Source organism: Rhamphochromis longiceps, linkage group LG23 (assembly GCF_057381845.1).
Source record: "Rhamphochromis longiceps isolate RC_006_pf linkage group LG23, R_longiceps_female_GT1.1, whole genome shotgun sequence".
NCBI classification, from domain to species: Eukaryota; Metazoa; Chordata; class Actinopteri; order Cichliformes; family Cichlidae; genus Rhamphochromis; species Rhamphochromis longiceps.
The window spans coordinates 36031473-36050857 of NC_140578.1; positions in this window are offsets into that span (position 1 = coordinate 36031473).

A 19385-nucleotide genomic window follows, 5' to 3' on the forward strand; every position below is an offset into this window, starting at 1 on the left:
GGCACAACATTTCTTCAAAGACAATAAACCTAGGTTGAACACCATGTATAAATAATACATTGCATTTAAATAACTTTTATGTGCCATCTGGGTGTTTAAAGGTAATCTGAGCAATGTAACTCATCAAGGGTTAGTCTATCTAAGGGTTAGTCTATCTAAGGGGCAGGGATAGCTCAGTAGGTAAAGTGGTCGCCCCATGATCGGAAGGTCGGCGGTTCGAATCCACTTAACAGCTACCCTGAGGTACCCCTGAGCAAGGTACCGTCCCTACACACTGCTCCCCAGGCGCCTGCTTAGTGGGCTGCCCACTGCTTCACTGAGTGAATGGGTCAAATGCAGAGAAAAACAAGTAATTTCCCCATGGGGATCAATAAAGTATCCATTATTATTATTATTATCTATTTCATAATATAGTTTCTTTGGAGCAAGTTGTAAAAAGATACCTCTGAGACATACTGTTATGTGCTTACCCTTAACTAAGCAGTGAATCATTTTTCACTGACTTAAGTCTAATACCTATGGAACAGGCAGCTCAAAGGAAGAGCAGGAAAACACAAAGCTGGATTCCAGTTTCCATGGCCCACTACTGTTTATGCATACATAGTTCTAAAGTTTGTTGAATGAGGTAATGTGAAAACATGCCAAATTTTAGGGATGCAAAACTTTTTTAAAATGGCACTGCACCAATATTTCTGAGAAAACAGATGGGGAAGTCTTCTCAATTTAATTATTTTGTTCAACTAAAATTGGAAGCTAAAAATAGGCATGGATGTTAGCTGTCGTCAAGGAGAACGGGTTTTCCCTAGGTGCTTGTAGTTATATCTGAATATAATATGTTTGTATGCCCTAACATTTCTGTCTGCGGCAAAATAAAAATGTTCTCAGTGTTGCAGGATGTGTTCAATTGAACTGAATTGACTTTCATTTATATTCCAACAGCAGTCTCCTTAAGGAGCTTTTGTATACAATAAGGTAAAGATTAAGGGAGAAGCAGTGATGCAAGTGTGCTGGAATAGTGTTTAAGCAGGACTTGCAGTTAATTAGAGAGGAAATCATGCCCCCTTCCAGCAATTTCTGACCTGGAGAGGTGAAGGTTAATGGACATAATAGTTCAGTTATTGTGCTAATACTATGAAATGTAGCTGGAGACTCTAATCAAGTCAGTGTGACTGCAGCAGTTTGATTGTGAAAACCCAAAAAACTCGGTTTCAAGTATGATAACAGTAAAGTCTCATAATTAAAGAAGTGAATGTCTAAATCTTTAGTTATTATTCATAAAGAATTGGGTTGATTCGATTCATAGCACCAAACTGCAACAGCAGTCCCTTCAAGACACTTGTACTGTAAGGTGAAGACTCTAAAATAATGGGGAGAAAACCCCAACAATCAGATGACCCCTGATGATCAAGCACTTGGCAACAGTGAGAAGGAAAAACTCCATTTTAACAGGAAGGAATAACTGGCAGAAACAGGCTCATGGAGTGGCGGCCATCTGCTGCGACTGGTTGGAGGTGAGAGGAGGGAGACAGGCCAAAGACAAACTGTGGACAAGAGCTAGAGATTAATGATAACTAAAGTGTCATAAAATGCTGTGTGAGTCAAGGCAGGATAGGACCTTAATATGCAGGACTCAAATGCAAAACTGAAATCAAAGCATATACACATGAGGAAATCAGGACCGAGAGGACTTTAGGCCTCTTTAGTATATTGGATAAGACCTTCCTTTTGTCTCAGGTAAAGAAAATACACATTGGCTATATCATAACGTACAATAACTTGAGAAAAAGCTGAGGTTGGCTTTCTTTGCTCCAAACGCTCTACAGTATAAGTCCCTTGGGGTATGTGTGAGAAATTAGAATTTTTCTTTTTCCTCTGGTGTCTTTATAATATATATAAGGGTTCTGACCCCAAGATATACTGCAGTTTATCATAAAAGAAATTACTGTTCAGCAGTTTGTGGGAGGCATGTGAGTGGGACTGCTTGTTGATAGCAATACATATATTTTTCCTCAAAGAGAGCTGGCCTTTTGAACAAGCTTCCAACTATGTGTTGCAGCAGGGTTTTGGAAGCGTTGGTAGGTATAAATAGCAAATCCAGTCGATTTGTTTATCCAGATGTGACTACCTGGCTAACTTCCTACTCGCAGTGGTGCAGGTCTTGCCTTGCCTCAAAGAAACTGAAGTTGAGATTTGTAAGAGTCTTCTCCTCTTGTGAAATTGTTTCTAGCATATCAGGCCCCCAGGTCATCCCTGCACTCAGTTTTGAAAGGACAAAAATAAACTTTTTACTCTTCAACTTTGTCAGATTCTTTCACAGCCCTATGGTTTTTTTTTTTTCTAAAAGCATCCAAACAGATCAGGGATTGCTGTTCTTACTCTGGAATCTGACAGGGATATTGTGATAGATGACCTCGGGCAAACAAGATGCCAAAATTGCTAATAAAAAGCACTCTAGAGGGCCATCAAGCAAAAGTCAACTAAAGGTTATCGGAACAAAAGAAAACAGAGGCATCATCCGTTCTCCCTTCTGCTATCACTCACTCTGATCTTATTGACCGGATACTTCAGAAATAAATAAAGAAGCAGTTCAAATGTGAAAAAAATGACTAATAGGACCATTAAACTTCATCAAATGGGAACAAAAAAGGATCTGGATCCCTTGCTGAACAATGTAGTCCAGGTTTTCAGGGCATGTGTTGTTGAATGTTGTCAAACTCTTGTGGAACTTAAGTCCTTCATTTAGGCAATAAGTCTCCAAAGGTTTGCTGATTTTCAGGTGGGGATGGGGTATGACCTGAAGCAAAGATTTATGTGTGAGCTGCTCTGAAGCTCTGCACTGAGAGACTTATTACTTTCATAAATGCAGTGAAAAGAATATGAATATTTAATTACTTTTTTTTTCCTTGTCAAGAATTAGACAGAAGATACAAGTTTTATAACCCCAGTGGGGAAATGGGGTTGCAACAGCACCAAATTATACAACAAAAGAAGCATGTACTAAAAAATAATGCAGGAAAGAAATGTGCTAGTTATGTAAAAAAAAACAAGATGTGATGCCACAGCATACTTACCGTGCTTGGAGATATATCATATTTTTAAGTAGATACAGCTTACCATACTTAACACTATAGTTCAATGCATAAGCATTCTGGCTTGTCAATAATTGGAAATCTAATTATTGGGTAATTTTAAAATTTTGACCGAATGATGATGCTAAAGAAATACATTTATTAAGTTTATTTTGATTAGCAATCAATTGCTCCCTAATTGATATACTGCAGCTACTGTATATAGAGTGCCATAGTGACTACCCACTTTTTTAAGGGCTCTGCATAAAGCCCAGTAATATAGGAATTGACCATTTTTTTAAAAAAAAAAAAATAGAAGTCCAAGTCCAACTTGAGTTTCACACACTTTGTTTATTAGAAATTTATTCAAAAGTGTGTTACTTGCTTAAATTGTCATGAACAAATTTGTGTATTTTTCACCAAAAACGTAAAGCTAATTTTTCTTGATTTATTGGGTTAATAGCACTTATATTTATGCCACTTCCAGAATGTAATAATCAATAATCAGAATGTAATAATCAATAATCAGAAATGCCTGTGGTGTTGAGTTAAGATGCACTCTGGATTAGGACTCGGCGATATGTCGAGTTTTTAAATATATCGATATATTTTTATACGAGATATGAGATGTGACAATATCGTTTATATCGATATAGTCTATGGTACGTTATAACTAGAGATGGCACGATACCACTTCTTTATGTCCGATACCGATATCATAAATTTGGATATCTGCCGATACCGATATGAATCCGATATAGTGTTTTTTAATCAACAAAACTGTTTTTTTAAATATCTTGCTGCATTTTGTATAAGTTCATACTCAAGTTTAAAACAACAACTACACTAAAGCTATTCTGTTATACCTGTATGCAAAAAAAAAAAATTTCATAGTTCAGCAATACTGAACAATCTAATAAACTTAAACCTACACCATCCTCCCTATTCTGGTATTTTAAAGAGTACTTAGCATAAATATTAAGCAACCTAACTAATAGGGTTCCAACTCCCAGCAACAACAAAAATAAATAAATAAAAAATAGGGAACCACCCCTCACGCGCCACCTCATGATGCTTAATCGACGTAATCAACCTTAATTTGATGCAGTGTGAAAAAAAATGCACAGAAATCAATTATTTTTCAAGAAATATTAAATAGATTCAACATCTTTTTTCAACAAAATTGCAGACTGCACAGATGGTACCTTCCCAAAGGAAAAAGTACTATAGCTTACTAGGGTATATATATTAGACTTAATAGTTACTATATACAGTAATTGACTTCTATTCATTTTACATCAAATTAAAACTTTGGGTGTCAGATAATTATTTATTAAAAGCTAGACATTTTAAATGAGAATAAGAAAGAAAAGTATGTCTTTGTGCCCCCTTTTCCCTGTTCATGCCCTATCGGCCCCCCTGGCTAAACTTTGCTAGATCCGCCCCTGCACAGTTACCAGCCGTCAGCTACGTAGAAAAAGATCCTCGAGTAGAAAGTAATATAAAATAAATTCTAACAACAGCTTATCAAGCTTAAACGTGCTGCTGTTGTTCAGCCGCTGGTTTCCTCTTTCTGGTGCAAAGTGGGCCAAAAACAAACAAGAGAGACGAACTCGCGACAGAAGATCAGCTGATCATTAAGCAGTTTCATGATTGAAGTAGCAGCAAGAAGAGGCAGTCGCTCTATATATCGTTTGTTAAGCTTAAAGCAGGAATGCTTTACAAACATTCAGAGATGGACTTACACACTTGCTTTACTTCTCTCGGGATAACTTTGTCGGAGATGAAATGCCGGGTTGCTAGTGAAGCTCCAAATGCTATCCAGACCACCACAGGTCCCGCATGCCACAGCCGCTCTATCACGTGATGCATACTGCTCCGACGTGCTAACGTTCTGAGGCGAGTTACAGCGTGTTGCAAGTTTTGTGAGGTGCTTTCGTGATATTTAATGGATCGGATTACATTTTTTATTTTTCTCCGATATCCGATCCAGTAATTTAGGTCAGTATCGGACCGATACCGATACGTAATATTGGATCGGTCCATCTCTAGTTATAACTATACTTGTGGAGCTGCAAGTTTGCCTCTCTTTAGTACACTTTTGTCTCTACGCTGCCTCGCCTCTCTCCTTCACTGAACACAACTCCCCCATCGCTTCACCTGCAGGCAACAACAAGATGGACACGGCAGCTATCAAAGAGGAGCTGGTCGGTAAAAAGAAAACATTTGAAGATTACTATTTTAGTGCTGTCAGCGTGACGTTAACGCCATAACTGCATTAACGGGGCAAATCTCTGTTAACGAGTTACCGCGGATCACCCCGTGCATGGGGCTGGACGGCATCAATGCATTAATGAGCTAACCGCGCTAACGCATTGATGCCTAAAATCCTATCATTTTCTCAAAAATCGACAGTGTGTCTTATGTATGAATTCAGGTTGTACTTACTGACCGCAAACTGATTTTATGTGGTACACAGCGCTCAGAAACCTTTCAAAAAATGTTTTGGTACGACTTTGGTAAGCTACGAAGCTGCACTGCTTGATGGATTGTTGGAGCATCACGGCTACCGAGGAGCCACGTGCTCTGCTTCAAGGTAATATTACTGTACTGTGTGCATATAAGGACCACAAATGGCACCTGTTAAGAGACATGGTTACAAAGAGGATTTCAAACTCCAGGCTGTCAGTCACAGAGGCAAGGCAAGGCAAGTTTATTTGTATAGCACAATTCAACAACAAGGTGGTTCAAAGTGCTTTACAGAGACATTAGAAACAAAAACAAATAAAAAGCATGATTTAAAATTGATTAAAACAAGCAAGCAAACAAACAAACTAACTAACTAAATAACAAACAAACAAACAAACAAAACAGTATGTAAAATCAAAACAGATAAAATCAGAACAGTAGATAAAATCAGTAGTTAAAATGTAAGTTTTGAAGTTTAAGCTTAAAAGTGTGGATTTGGTGCTTTATTCAAATGCAGCTGAGAACAGGTGAGTCTTCAACCTGGATTTAAATAAACTGAGTGTTTCAGCTGATCTGAGGCTTTCTGGGAGTTTGTTCCAGATATAAGGAGCATAAAAGCTGAATGCAGCTTCTCCGTGTCTGGTTCTGACTCTGGGAACTGATAAAAGACCGGATCCAGATGACCTGAGGGATCTGGAAGGTTCATACTGGGTCAGGAGGTCACTGATGTATTTTGGTCCTAAACCATTCAGAGCTTTATAGGCCAGCATCAGAACTTTAAAGTCTATCCTCTGACGGACAGGCAGCCAGTGTAAGGACCTCAGAGCTGGACTGATGTGGTCCACTTTTTTGGTCTTAGTGAGGACTCGAGCAGCAGAGTTCTGAATGAGCTGTAGTTGTCTGACTGATTTTTTAGGTAGACCTGTAAAGATGCTGTTACAGTAATCAAGCCTACTAAAGATGAATGCATGGACTAGTTTTTCCAGGTCCTGTTGAGACATCAGATCTTTTATCCTCGAAATATTTTTGAGGTGATAGTAAGCTGATTTTGTTATTGTCTTAATGTGTTTTTCTAAGTTTAGGTCTGCATCCATCACTACACCCAAATTTCTCGCCTGGTCTGTGGTTTTTAGGTGTATAGATTGAAGTTCTCTGGTGATCTGTAATCGTTTTTCTTTGGCACCAAAGACTATTACCTCAGTTTTGTTTTTGTTTAGCTGGAGAAAATTTTGGCACAACCAGTCATTGATTTCCTCAATGCATTTACCAAGAGCCTGTACAGGGCCTTGGTCTCCTGGTGACATTGTGATATATATTTGTGTGTCATCTGCATAGCTGTGATAGTTTATTTTGTTGTTCTTTATAATCTGTGCCAGTGGGAGCATGTAAATGTTAAACAGAGGGGGTCCCAAGATGGAACCTTGGGGAACTCCACAGAGTAGAACTTGGGAACAGAGCAGATGCTCAGCGTCTTTTAGTTTACATTTTGACTGCACAATTGTGAGCTTTTTGTTATGCACAAAAACAACATTGTTTTGTTTTATTCATGGAGCATTATTATTTAATAAATGCTAATAATTTATTTCTGAGTAATTTTTTCTTGTACATCCACACTTTATGTTAGTAAAAGTGCCTGTGTGAGATTTGGGACACAGCTTTGACTAAGAACTCTCTTTTTGTTCTTACTTTATGACTTTAAAAAATATCGAGATATATATCGTATATTGCCATCTAGCTAAAGAATATCGAGATATGAATTTTGGGTCATATCGCCCGGTCCTACTCTGGATCATAGACATCGGTTGGTATTGACAACAAGAACAGATGCTGTGGGCTTTTTCCATTAAGGAACCAACCAAACAAAAAAGTTTATTGCATGAATAAATCTTTAATAGACACTGTATATGAGATTTAAAGGAGCTTTACCACATTAATCTCCACTAGCGTCAGATAAAGTTAGATCACAGTTATTGTTACTCTCCTGATTCGGCTAATTAGCATTTGGCATGGCTCACTTTTCTCTGAATGGTGATTTGGTTTTACTTACTTTTTTTTAATGCTGTTTTTTTTCCTCCATATGAAAATATTTGAAGGGTAAAGGGTAGGTAGCATTTTAGCCACATGCTAAATAGGTATACTTGTAGAATGTATTTATTTCTTTCAGATCAACTCTCTTAGGAACATTTTTGCATTATATTTCTTCTGTTTTAAGTATGTCAAATTGGGAAAAATTCCATAAAAGGTTTTAAATGAGTTTAACCCTAACTTTCATCAATGTGCAGCTAAGAAAAAAGTTGCTTTAAAACATGTAGAAGTTATTTTATTCAGACTTTGAGCAGGCTGTTTGGGAAGCTACCATTACCTAATTTTCACTATTCAAAAATTTAATGAATTTTTAAACCTGGTATTTTAAATGGTAAATGGTAAATGGCCTGTATTTATATAGCGCTTTACTAGTCCCTAAGGACCCCAAAGCGCTTTACATATCCAGTCATCCACCCATTCACACACACATTCACACATATTTTAATAAGAGCTTGTTGTGCTGTTGCACTCACAAAGACATTTCAACATTTAGCAATGCTGCATTGTACTCTTGTACAAGCCTTCAGCAGTCACATAGCAACAGCTAGACCTTTCTGCTTCCAGTAGATGCGTTTTCAGCTGTTTGCTAAAAACGAGCCAGGCCATGAACGGAGGCCAAGTTGTTCCGATGTAAAAATGAAATATCCTGATACATTTGTGTCAGCCCAAACGGAAAGTGCAAAGTGTACAGATTCAGGTGAGTTCTTAGCCCTGACAGCTGACCCAAATAACTCCCTTCAGACCTTAAAAACTTGTGAGGCACTGAGCAGTCAGACCCTGTGTTTATGTTGGAAAAACTAACTCAATGAATGAATTCTTTCTGATGTCTTCTTTCTCGTCTCCCCTCCCTGCCTGCCAACTGACATACTTTCTTTTAATTCATCAGCAGCATGGTGAGCGATGGAGGGAGCGTGGGAGAGAGTAGGAGGGAGAAAGGATGGATGGAGAGAGAAAGAAAGTCTGTTTCAGCATCAAAAGACTTTCTTGGAGACTAGGGGGAATACATTGACTCTTCTATGTGCTTTTTGATGATGCCTTTCTGTTTTATGAGCTCAATGATACACAACAGCAGCAGAAATGTATTAGCCTACTTCTCTGTCTCCCGTTCTTGCCCTCTGTCTCGCTCTCTTCTTTTAGTCGTCTTAATTCTCTTCTGTTGCTCATTATATCTTCTCTTCCATGCATCTTACCTTCTCTTTTATGTCTGGTCAGGACAAACCGGCCAGGATGTACTATGCAATACAGTATTATAATGGCTCATCCTTCCTATGTTCTATTTGATAAAAAAAACCCCAACCTTTTCTTAAAGCGCGTAATACATATCTCCAGATCATTAAACATTTAAAGGGTTGTTCCCTAAACAATCAATACTATAAAGAAGAACATCCTAATATATATGACCCAGAAAAAACCTCAGTCATATCTCCAATCACATCTGCTCACTGCAAAAAAGTATTACAAAAAAAAAAGTCTCTTTAGAGACAGATTAAAGAGAATACTGACTTGTTATGACTATGACGATCATAAGTCTGGTTTGGCTTTGTGAAAAAAGAGAGAGCAGGGTTTTGCACAGCATAGCTTTGCATCAGTGAAAATGATATAATTCTGATTAATGCTAGATTTAATTCAACATGACTGCAGCTGTGCATCAGAACTTGTTCTGCTAATTAAATCAAACATAATATGTTAGAAAATAAGACATACAAGCACTGCAGCAGCTGTCTTTGAGGAATGATTTAAATAAATGTGATGTAACTGAGAAAGAGCTATTGTCACAAAGCTAAATGTTTTATCATGTTATCTGTCTTTTTTAAACTGTATGAGCACAGACTGATCATGTTTGTAATTTGGTTTGAAGTCATTTGATTGTTTCCAGTTGTTAAACTGCTACAATCAACATTTTTATATCATCCATCAAATAACTACTTCATGTATAATGTGAAAAGGAAATAAATTTTAACCTGACTTTACCAAAATTATCAAAAGAATTGGAGGAATTAACCTCTTAACATCCACCAAGTCACAGGTAAATCACTTAGGCTACATCTACACTAATCCGGATACATTTGAAAATGGCGTTTTCGTCTAAAAACACTCCGCGTCCTCACTATCATTTTCAAGCATTTCCGAACAGTTTTTCATCCACACTGAAATGATCAAAACGCTTACGTTCCTGTATTTCACATGGGTGAAAAGTAAGACAATTTGACCTGCGTCATTATTTACTTTCCGGCTCTTTGGAACGTCGCGGAAAAATGTCGAGGAAAAGCACCGAGTGAGGTGGAGTTGTTGATGCCAGTAACACGAAAGTACAAAATTGCAAAAGCGAGTGAGAGTTAAAGAATTTGACGAAAAGCTATCTGGAGCATGTACAAACTGATATTAATCTTCAATAGGGCTATTAAAATTGAGAGGAAAAAAACAACTGCTGTATAATGCCCTCCTCTATCTTAGTTTAGTTGGTCACATGACTGCAACACATGACTAAAATATGTCATCGTTTTCAAAAAGGCTCCGGGTTCGCTGTCCACACTGCGACGTGAAAACTGCGTTTTCAAATGTATCTGCTTTGGAGAGCGTTTTCAAAAAGCTCAGTTTTCCTTGACCAAAAACACCGTCTGAGTGTGGACAGAAGGCCAAAACGGAGAGAAAAAGATGTGTTTTCAAACGAAAACGTATTAGTGTGGACATGGTCTTAGGGGCAGGGTTAGATTGCATTTTAGCAACATGCTAAGCAAGCATGGTTTCATGAACTACAATTTATCTTTCAAAATGTGTATATGTATTTTGTAGTTACTTAATCTAAGATTTCCTTTTAGATATGCCAAGTAGATGAAAACTGCATCACTGTGTGAACTCATAAAGGTTGCTGGTACTAACTTCTAAGCTAACAGCTAAGGCGTTTTATCAAAGTCATCTTCTCTTGTGTGTTGAGGTGAAAATATCTGCTGAAGTTACAGGGAGTCCAGTTACCTGACATTCACTCAGGCTGGCACTGAGTTGAGGGTAGGTGGGTCAAGTGCAGTCCCAGCATTGTTGCAAAGCTCTAATGAGGTCCATGATAGCTTTTCCAGCTCAGCTCTGAATTCCCTATGGACCAGGTGTGTTGTAAGGGGTTGCTGGATTGCTATGTGCAAACTGAACAGTTGACAACGTGGTAATCAGAGATGGATATTAAAGTAATAAAAAAGCTGTATCCATCTACACTAAGTTGATCATCCACTCTGTACATAATGTTCCTCCTAGTCTACGTACTCTAATCTCTTCTATTGAGACAAGACCAAGAAAAATGCCATTTCTGCTAAGAAAGAGGAAGACTGGAGCACATCCTAGTAGCTATTCAAAAGCAGTGAGGGAAGGCTATTTTTGTTGCTGCAGCAGCCATGTGCTAAAGGTAATATCCATCAAGAGTCCTTCAGCCACACCATTGTCAAGTACCTTCCACCACCAAAACAGACAATTAGATTTGTCAGAACACCCAAATCCCCAAGCAAAGGCCCAAGCCTTAGAATATGTGTGTGGACCTGGGGAAGCAATTTGGATTACTTGAAGACTCATTATTATCGCTTAAATGTCTAAGCAAGTAGTTGTGATGGAGCTGACAGTGCCCTGAGAGAAGCAGATGGAGGAAGCCAGAAAAAGGAAAAAAGGGTGATGGAGGAGTGCTGCTGATGGAGGTGGCAGTGCAAACCTATAGCCTGTTACTGGGGCATGTGAAAGAACAGTTCTCCTCAGCTGGTCAAAGGCTGCTAAACAGAGCACTTGCAGTTGAAAGACCTAAAACACCTAATGACTCCAGCTACTGAATTTGTGTCCACGTTCATCACTACATATATATATATATATATATATATATATATATATATATATATATATATATATAATCGCCAAGTTAGCACACTACCCAGGTAGGTTATTGTCTCACCATACAATATATGTTCAAGGTGGGGTGATGGGTCAGTGTAGTATTAAGTTTGTTGAAGACCAATAAGTCATCAGAGCTCTCCTTCCAAACGTATATTTTCTTGCAAATGGCTTAAAATGTCCACCAGCATTTCGTAAAAAGACAAAAGTAGTTTCAGTAGTTTCTCCAGTGGTTGGCTGGTGGATCATTTCTAGGTCAATCTCAATAGAAATATTCCATCACTCAATCAGTTAGCCATGCTACAGTAACTGAATCTAAGGACTTTTAAGTAAAGTTTAGCAAAGGCCAACAAACCTCTGCCAATTACTCCAGTTCTACCAGCAATAGCAAGAAATACGCTACTCACTTCTACTACACTTTCAGAAAGAGGGCTTGTGAGTTAACCCTATCAGCAGAGAGCATTAAAGATGATACCTTGTATAGTTCAGTTTCACGAGGATTTGAACACAGACATAAAATATGGTTTGGGCAATAATTTATTCAAAAACAACCCAGAGGCAGATAGACAGATAGATAAGCCTGAAAGAGAACATGTAAAAGGCTGCTCCAAAGAGTTCGTGCTACACAGCTTATAAAAATAGGACTGTCTAGTCTTTCTGGATACAGCCTGATGCTAAGACCCATTCATGTAAAATAGTCTGTGAAGACAGTTTTTTTTCTTACTGAGAGGCTAACTTGTCATTAACAGATTTGACCTTTTAGTATAAAACATATGTAAATAAATCTGAATTTAATTTAATTACTGTGGTAAGGATGACTTCACAACGACTAGGTCTATACATTATATTCATTTTAATGTGTTTAAGAGATTTCAATTTAAACACGCTGCAGCAGAACTGTGACGTTAAAGCCCTGCAGTTTGGATACTTTCTGCTTAGCTATATAAAAAAAAAAAACTTGATCTCTTGGTTGAGACAGCTTCATTTATTCAAAATATTCAAGTGTAAGTGAAGTTTTCTCACAGCAAGCCTAATTAGTGCAGTCAGTTTCAACCATTATAGGAAGTTCTCACACTGCCAAAAATGACCAGCCCACATTCATCTCTGCCAGATGCAGTGGAATAATTTAAATCTTCCTACAGCACTCTCTCTCTCTCTCTTTCAATTCATCCCTACAGTGATAAGAGTACTTCTATTCCTCGGACTCATTGTGATCAGGACAAAGTGAGCGGTGGCTGCCAGGGAGAAGATCAGTGTAGACTGAAAAGTATCTTTTAAATGTCACCATACATCTCTGAAAGGTTAACAAGTCCTTGTTATCGTCCTGGTTTGGTTGCAGTCTCTCTGCATGAGGAAACGACAACCGACTGAATTTATTAAAGTTTGTTCCACTCAGTGATTCACTCAGCACGCTCTTTTCTGTGAACAATTTCCAAAGACAAAGCAAAACTCTGCAAAAACGCTGCAGTGTATACATTTCTGGACAAAGCCTTGTATTTTGAGACAACTATAATGCTAATTTTGACTCTTTCTAAACCGTCAAAACATCTTTTTATTCATCTTAACAAAAAAGCACATTTGGATTACAAAATAAAGTCGACTTATATTAACAAAAGACTGAGACATGGCATGTTTTAAAATAATGGTGACGTTGAACCTGGCGCCTCGAACGATAACTTTGTCTCTTCTGCACTCTGCTGGCCACTTTAAGTACCTGCAGTGCACACACTGTATTTACTCCACCACCCCTCTCTTTGTCAAACACACATTTATACGCCCACACGCTCATCTGCAGACACAGGGAGAGGCGTGCACATGTGATTAATGCTCTCTCTTTTCACATTTTGCACTAATTAGCTGCTCGTAGCTCCCAGTTACTATTATTGAAAAGACATTTTATTCTGCCTGTGTTGACTGTGGCATACATACTAAAATTACTGTTGGTTTATATTTAAAGATATGTCTTTTTAGCATTTAATTTTTTCATGTTCAATAAATCTACATAGTGTGTATCAGATAAATACATGCCTTGTGAACTCTTTTTCTGAACATTATACATCACTAATTCAGGTCATTATACAATGAGCAAAACATTTTCTATTTATTGTGTTTACTAAACACTTAATATCCTGTTGTTGTTGTTGTAGTAGTCAGAATCATTTTCCTAATCGTTTTCTGCAAGCTTCCCAGAGAGAACTGTGTAATTTTGGTACTATTTATGGAGAAAAATGAGATGCGTTCAATAGCACGTCAAGTAAATGGCTAGCATTTCCATGAGGGTCTTTCAGTCAGTGCACAGCAGGTGAGCTGAACATGCGAAAAAGCAACAATGTAGCTACAGGCACACTGGAAGAAATGTGTCTGTTGCACTAGAAACACAAACAACCTCCATCCATCCATTTTTCTAAATGCTTTCCGGTTCAGGGTTGCAGGGCCTATCTCAGCTGGAAGGGTACACCCTGTACAAGGTTTCCTGTCAATTACGGTGTCCTTACCTAAATGATGCTAGTGTTTTTGTCTGAATTTACAGTAGTGTAAGTTTACTTAATTACATGGATATTTGTTGCAATCAATAGTGTCTCAAGAACTCTTCTGCCATGTCAAGTGCAAATGCTGTTAGTGTTTACCTTCATATCCTCCTTTATTATTGTTTTGTCCATTGTCTCGGCTGTTTTGTATTTCGATTTTGAATTTAGTTGAAATGTAAATCAGTCATGATGATTTGTGACGGAAATGGAAGGTTTACAAGATGTTAGTTGGATCTGCTATGGTTTAGACATGGTGGCGCTAATAAAAGAGACCTGTCCAGTCAGCTTATTCATAGTGACACTGCCTAAATTCAATATAACCATGTTGCAAAACTAACATACTGTAAGGTTCACATTCTTTGTATGTACCACACACTCAAAATAAAAAACTTAGCATAACTTTTCCATTGAGGTTGCAGTGACTTTAGTTGAGTTTACAGTTTTTTAAGTGAAGCTACATTATAACATTTTACAGTGTTTATTAGCCAGCATTAAATAGCTATTTTGCAGAGTTGAAGTATATTTTACAGTATAATACTGTTAAAGTTTTGACTACATTTCTACTAAAATTAAAATATTATCATCCTAATATTCTAATATTACTCTGATCTCTAAATGAATAAACAAATAAACAAATACCTACAGTAAATAGCTTATTACTGTGTAAATGCTGCTTAAATGTATCTATATATATATATATATGTTTAGCTAATAAAAGGTCACCATCTTTCAGACTCCATGCAACAATCAATCTACTTTGTTCTAAATTCCCTGGTCATACATAAGTTTGCTGCTGTATTCAACAACTAAAGCGCCCTGTTGATAAATGATTATCACTACAAGAGCTTCAGTCTCTGCGGTCCACCCTTATCAAAGCCTTGACAATGTTCTTGGCCATTATGAAACTTCTAAATAAATGATTTTAAATAAAACATTTACATTCCTTCGGATCTTGAAAGAAACAAAGATATAGTGTATTAGACCAAAAAAAAAAATAATAATAATAATACATTATTCCCAAAAGGAAGATTTTGTATTTTTAAAACCTGAGCTCCAGCCTGAAGTGGCATCAAGCTGTGTCCAGGTTTTTGCAGGGCCAGTTGGCAAAGTCCAACTAGACAGCACCCAGGGCACCGGCAGCCAGAGGGGTGCCAAGAAGTGTGTGTGTGTGTGTGTGTGGGGGGGGGGGGGGTGCAATGTGGTTTTGACAAAAGAAGAGGAGCTGATGAGCTGTTTGCTTACAGCTGTTTGTAGGAGTCTTTCCTCTAAGGATCTCCCACAGCAAAAGAGTTGTGTGCGTTTATACATGTGGCACAACAGCAGGAAGCGTATGAATTATTGGTAATTACGATTCATTGTCTGAAGTAAGGAGACAATAATAAACAATGTTGGTCATTGCCACAGTCAGCACCAAAGAAATGCATGTTTCTTTTAGACTGGTGAGTTCATGCAAATACCAGGTAGGAGCAATGGCTTCTCAGCTGTCATCAAGTTTAGGGGGACAGGTCGCCAGTCCTTCCCTGTTATCCTCAATCAACTTACTCATGTCTCTGCAGGAAGCATGTAAAAAAAAATTAGGGCCACTAAAAGAAAATAACAGGGTGACCGGAACTGTTTTTTTTTCATAGTTCTTAGATCGAACCATTTTCTTCTGCTTCTTACAGTCAAAATTCTCTACAAACTCAGGTGCCAGCCCACTAGGAGGTTGAAATTCAGTACTTTCAGTCAGTGAAGCAACACTGAGCCAAGAGCACTAACCACTGCACCGTCACCCCCCTTACTCTCACGTGTTTTACAACCAGAATGGGCAAAAAATACTAGAAATTTCTGGTCAAACACTGCCCCCAGGTGGTGAAATTTTAAAACAGCATTACCTCAATACCTTTAAAGTAAGTCAAATAAGTCAAATACCAGCCCGGGCTCACTTTCTAGAGCCGGTCATCCACTAATCCGAAGGTTGGTGGTTCAACCCCTGCCTGGGCCAGTCTGGATACCAAGATACTGAATCCCAAGTTGCTCCTAGTAAGCATCAGAGTGTGATTATTAGACAGATGGAACTTAGGTGCAGAAAATGGTGCTTGGGTGAATGAGGGAAGTTGTATACAGCTCTCTGAGTATTCAGGTAAAAAAAAGCTTTATATCAAAACCAAAACTGTTCTGTCATTATTCTCAAAGTTAGCGCCACATGTCAGAGCAGTGAATTGCCAAAGTGTGGAGCGGTGCAAAGGTACTGCACACAATACTAGAAGAGCTACAGTATTAACAGAAATTCACATTGAAATTACTTACAATTATCTGCAGTTACATATTTCTATAAATGTATTTATTTCTATAAAAATGAATTCAGTCTAGTAATAAGAGGTGGTTAGTTTGTGATATTACTCATTACTGTGACCCAAATTTACTCCTATTGTATTGAACTTTATATACAAGTGCAGGTAGGTCACACATCAGTCTTTACAAATTAAGGCCTATAATTTGGCCTTAGCAAGTTACAGTCAACAGCCTGTGTTATTCATGTTTTTTGAATCACATTTTCAAGGAAATACATCACTCTCTCTTGTTTGTTGGTTAAATTGAAGATTTATGATTGGGTGGGCCCTAAAGATGAGCAAATCAATCCAAATGGTATCAATACCAACGTTGGTATTGGTATCGGAATGATAGTAGCACGATAGGACTGATACTTTGTTTCTATCCTCTGAGTTTAGTAAATAGCCCACCAAATTGTCTGAATATCTTTGTTTTCACTGTCATGTCTATTTTATTAATAACCTATTGCACATTTTAAAACACAGAAGTTTAATGGAGAGTCCTTGCTTAAATGCACCTTGGGAGTTTTAGCTGTGGCTTTAACAGTGGTTTTACACCTACAGGAATGTATCTTCTCTCCTACTTGGCAAGTTTAGATAACACAATTTAAAATTGTTGTTTGAGTCGCCTTTTAGATTCCCTCCCACACAAACACACCCCACAACCCTGTAAATAACTTTCATTGTGTTCCTCAGATGAAATATGCTCAAGAATTATGAACAATTCTTCTCACAGTGCATACATCGTATTTGGAAGTATATTAAAACCTTCCTGTATTGCCACTTCTCCACACATAAAATGCAAATTCAGCCCCAAATGCACGGCAGCTTGGCAATTAAATTGCTGCTTGTATCCTCGCGAAACTAAACAGATGTCTTCCCCTTGTGATGCACGATTCTATCAGCATCTAACAAAGTGCTCACCTCCAGTGAAACAGCAAAGCTTTCAGGGGCATGAGAGGGACTCTGCCACGCTGAAAAGCTGCAGTATCTGACAGAGATGCCCACTGTTTCTTTATATAACACCTTTTTATAGCACCTATTTACCTTGAAATGATGTTGCCAAGTAACAACATCCCAACTGTGCAGCCGCGGTGGGGATGGTGGTGTGTGTGTGTGGGTAGGTGTGGGTGTGTGTCAGTGATGGATGTCCTGAAGGGCTGTTATTGACTCTAAAAGTGGGGTTCTAACAGCGAGCTGGGCGAATGAATTCCAGTGTTTTTCACTCTCATGCAGGTCTGCTGCTGCAGTAAAGGTGTAGACAAGAACTCATCCATCACTGCTGCAAGTTCCATCCTTAACGCTGCTAATCGCCTTGCACGGGGCCCAAACCTCTATGATGCTTCTACACCACCCCTCCTTTTTTTTTTCCTTTTTCACAAGTTTCTCCAACCTCTCCCACTCCCTCCATCCTCTTTCTCTCTCAGCATGAGTCACTTAACTGATACATGTACTACAATAATCCCTCTTCTTAGTGAATGGGATTAATATTCAATTCAAGAAGAGCCTTTCATCAATACCCCTCCATGCCTTCTTTGTTCGCTCTGTTTAACCTTTTTTTGCTTTTTTTTTTTGGCAAATCCAGCAATGATGTAATAATGCAACAGATCAGGGCAGATGTAGTGATGTGTAGTTAAGTGCAGCAGAGCCAGTCACTTTGGTTAAAAATGATACGTGTGGAGGGAAAATGCACGTACAGCAGTTTGGAGAGGGGAAAAAAAATCTATTAACAATGCATCAAAAGAGGATTTGGACTCAAATTGTCCTCAGTGCTCTGTTTTAATGATGCCTTCTGGTCTGTTAGGCTTCTACGAGAGACCAAGCTACTGCTTTTAAGTCACCCTGCAACAGTATCTGAAGCTGTTTGTGCTTTATCCTTGAAACTCCAGCACTTGCATTGATAGAAGTATCAACCAGAGCCTGTTATGCACTGATCCAATCCAATGCTGATCCAGGATTAGCTGGGGAGGCGAGACCACATGACGGAGTAAACTTGAGAACGGACGTAAAGAGTTTACCCCGCCTCCCCTCTGCTCATATCCACACACATATATTTTAACATGATTTTTGATGGTGGGGATAGAGGAATGTTTCTTTTAGACAGTGAGCTGTCTAAATGCACTCCCAGCCTGGAGCAAAGAGGGTCAAATCTATCTGAGGTTGCTCTCTGCGTGTGTTTGATAGTGTTTTGCAGTACTGCAAATTTTGGTATCGATCCAAAAGTACAGAGTCAGTAATGCCAATACCAATACCGATATTTATGTAGTCTATGTAAGGGAGACCAGTGTGTCATGATTGATGAGATGACTCACCAATAACAACAATTTATTTAACAGAATTCAGTGTATTAAACGTAGAGGATTGAAACAAAGTATCGCTCCTATTGCTCCAGTGTCGATGCAATACCAATACCAGAGATGATATCTATATTATTGATAAGGGTGTTTGATAGCTCAGGGCCTGCTTATTTGTGTTAAACAAGGAGGGGTCTCACTTCTTAAACTGCAGCAATAAGGTTTCCAGGGTTTTTGGTGAAAATGAATAACGATCTTATTTTATGTTCACCTTGCTTTTAGTCATGCAACAGGATGGTGTTAAAGTTTTGGTGTTTTTTATGGATGGAAATGGGTCGTTGTGGTTCAGAGATAAAAGAGGAATTTGGCTCCACCTAGTGGTTTCTCTCGTCAAATTTATTTATTTATTTTTGTATTTGCGTCATCACCCTTTCTCAATCCTTGGAAATCTGAGATCAAGCTACCGAGGAAGGAGTCAATTGGTCGAACGACAATTGGAACAAGAGGTAGTCGCCTTCAAAATAAAGCGTCTAGCGAGCGTTGACGGCCATCTGAAATGGTACAGAAAAAGTAAAACAGACAGTAGAACAGCCATCTTAAAACGTTATGAACTGAATAATATTAAAAGACAGTAACATATCACATTCCCAGGAATTTCTAACAGATTAACTGCCTAACAATTCAGCTGAAAGCAAGCGCGGATAGAAGCCAAGTGCATTAGATATTGATATTATATTAATTGTACCTTTTTTATACTTACAATGA